This window comes from Alligator sinensis, unplaced genomic scaffold (assembly GCF_000455745.1).
Source record: "Alligator sinensis unplaced genomic scaffold, ASM45574v1 scaffold693_1, whole genome shotgun sequence".
NCBI lineage: Eukaryota > Metazoa > Chordata > Crocodylia > Alligatoridae > Alligator > Alligator sinensis.
The window spans coordinates 1,400,147-1,403,098 of NW_005841987.1; the positions used below are offsets into that span (position 1 = coordinate 1,400,147).

Genomic DNA, 2,952 nt, shown 5'->3' on the forward strand with positions numbered 1-2,952 from the left:
CCCCCCCCCCCCCCCCCCCCGAGTTCTTGAACATAACTGTTAGTATTTGAGAGCATGCTTTGGCTAGTAGGCTCAGATCTAAGGATGCCTTGATGCAGATGTAAGTCTCAAAACTTTTAGGTATAGTTGCAGGTTCTTCACAAATACAGTGGATTCTCTGGAGGTGCAAACCATGACGTTCTTTGTCAACTAAGTTGTCAGATTTTGGTTTTCAAAACATGTTTATAAGAGATTACCTTTTTGCTCTTCTCCCTTCTCTGTACAGCTCTATTGAACAACTCACTCTTTATACCTCTGGATACCTTGGATAAAGGGATCTTAGAACTGATCTCACTGTCATAAGAGGGTTTAAGATTCAATTTATGGGCTCTCAGATCTGCAGGATACCTCCCTTGAAGTATTTCATAAACATGTCTGTAGCCACAGACGTGGATGATGGTGTTGCCGTGGCCGTAGTCTTTCTTGACTTCAAGAAGGCCTTTGACACTGTCTCTCACACCATCCTCATCAATAAATTAAGCGACTGTGGCATTGATGCATACACAGTTGGATGGGTAAAAAATTGGTTGATGGGGCGCACCCAGAGAGTAGTGGTGGATGGGTTGTACTCAACCTGGTGAGATGTGAGCAGTGGGGTACCCCAGGGCTCGGTCCTCGGGCTCGCACTGTTTAACATCTTCATCAGCGACTTGGATAAGGGGGTTGAAAGCACGCTGTCCAAGTTTGCTGAGGACACTCAGATGTGGGGCGAGGGGGATACACTTGAAGGGAGAGAGAGGCTGCAACTAGATTTAGACAGACTACAAAAGTGGGCAGACAAGAGTAGGATGGGGTTCAACGTAGACAAATGCAGGGTGCTGCACCTTGGGAGAAGGAATCCACAGCATACATACAGGCTGGGGAGTTCCCTTCTTGAAAGCACAGAGGTGGAAAGGGATCTTGGAGTCATTATTGACTCCAAGATGAACATGAGTCGCCAATGCCAGACTGCAGCCAGCAAGGCCAGCCATACCTTGTCATGCATCCAAAGGTGCATCTCAAGCCGGTCCAGAGAAGATACTCCCCCTCTATACGACTTTGGTCAGGCCGCAATTGGAGTACTGCGTCCAGTTCTGGGTACCGCACTTCAAAAGGAATGTGGCCAGCCTGGAGAGGGTTCAGAGGAGGGCCACCAGCTTGGTGAGAGGGCAGCAGGACAGGCCCTACGAGGAGAGGCTGAGGGACCTGAACCTGTTCAGCCTTAACAAGAGGAGGCTGAGGGGAGACCTGGTGGCTGCCTACAAACTCATCAGGGGAGATCAACAGCAAATAGACAGAGCCCTTTTCTCCCCAGCACCACCTGGGGTGACAAGGAACAATAGTAATAAGCTGATGGAGAATAGGTTTAGGTTAGAGATCAGAAGGCAATATTTTACAGTTAGGGTGGCCAGAATCTAGAACCAACTTCCCAGGGAAGTGGTCCTCACCCCTACCCTGGGTAAATTCAAGAGGAGGTTGAATGATCACCTGTCTGGGGTCTTGTGAACCCAGCATTCATTCCTGCCTGTGTCAAGGGTTCAGGCTAGATGATCTGTTCAGGTCCTTCCTGACCCTAGCTACTATGATACTATGACACAGGGTGCATATTAAAATACTCCATGCCTTCCTGGATATCTGCCTTAAGGTGAAAGTTTGTATAGTTCTTACCATTGTAAGGAACTTGTTCTCAGGTCTTGACAAAATATGTCAGCTTTGTCTACTTAAGGTTATTCTTCTAACAATGATCTTTAAGAAGACAAGAATTTTACTTCTGGGGATTCCATTCTTTTTACCTCAAAGTTCGTTCAGCTTTTCTATAGAGCAGCATAGAGCTCATTGGAAACAGCTTTGTTTCAAAGCAGAAAGAGCAGCATCGTGGAGAGAACACATCGTCTTCTTACCTAGAGTTCAAGTCTTGTCTTTTATGCAGGATTACTACAGTTAGGTGAGATGTTTGGGACTTCAATTTATGACGCTTTAATTCAATGAGGGCCAGCCTTTCTGGCAGATGTTCCACAAGTTAAGCCCTGTGTCCTCCCCAGGTGCCACTTCAATCGCTTTCCTCTGCTGCTGTGGTTCTGCTTCCTGGCAGACTGGGGAGGGGACATGTGCCACACAGGCTGCCCATGCTGCATGTGGGTGGCAGGGACCCACTTTTACTTTAGTTCATCATTGCCAGATGCATCTGTAGTGGAGGTTGCTAATGATATTTAAGAAAATTAAGTATAACTTATTCCTGGTAAGCAACTTTATTTTGATAGTACTTCAGTTCTTTTAGTATGTATGCCTAGGCATACATGCGTCAGTCTCACCTCCATCCTTGGCAAAGTCTTTGAAAAAATTATCAAGGCTCACATATGCGAGAGCCCGGCAGGACAAATTATGCTGAGGGGAAACCAGCACGGGTTCGTGGCAGGCAGATCGTGCCTGACCAATCTAGTCTGTATTTATGACCAGGTTACAAAACGCCTGGACACAGGAGGAGGGGTGGATGTCGTATACTTAGACTTCAGGAAGGCCTTTGATACGGTATCCCACCCCATACTGGTGAACAAGTTAAGAGGCTGTGACTTGGATGACTACACAGTCCGGTGGGTGGCGAATTGGCTGGAGGGTCGCACCCAGAGAGTCGTGGTGGATGGGTCGGCTTCGACCTGGAAGGGTGTGGGCAGTGGGGTCCCGCAGGGCTCGGTCCTTGGACCGATACTCCTTAATGTCTTCATCAGCGACTTGGACGAGGGAGTGAAATGTACTCTGTCCAAGTTTGCAGATGACACAAAGCTATGGGGAGAAGTGGGCACGCCAGAGGGCAGGGAACAGCTGCAAGCAGACCTGGACAGGTTGGACAAGTGGGCAGAAAACAACAGAATGCAGTTCAACAAGGAGAAATGCAAAGTGCTGCACCTAGGGAGGAAAAAGGTCCAGCACACCTAC

General features: G+C 48.0%; 1 protein-coding gene across 3 annotated transcripts in view; it reads left to right on the forward strand.

The window, feature by feature from the left end:
• The window catches only part of GTDC1 (glycosyltransferase like domain containing 1), a 317,443-nt gene that overhangs the window by 8,034 nt on the left and 306,457 nt on the right, over positions 1–2,952 (forward strand). The gene's annotated exons all lie outside the window — the stretch shown is intronic.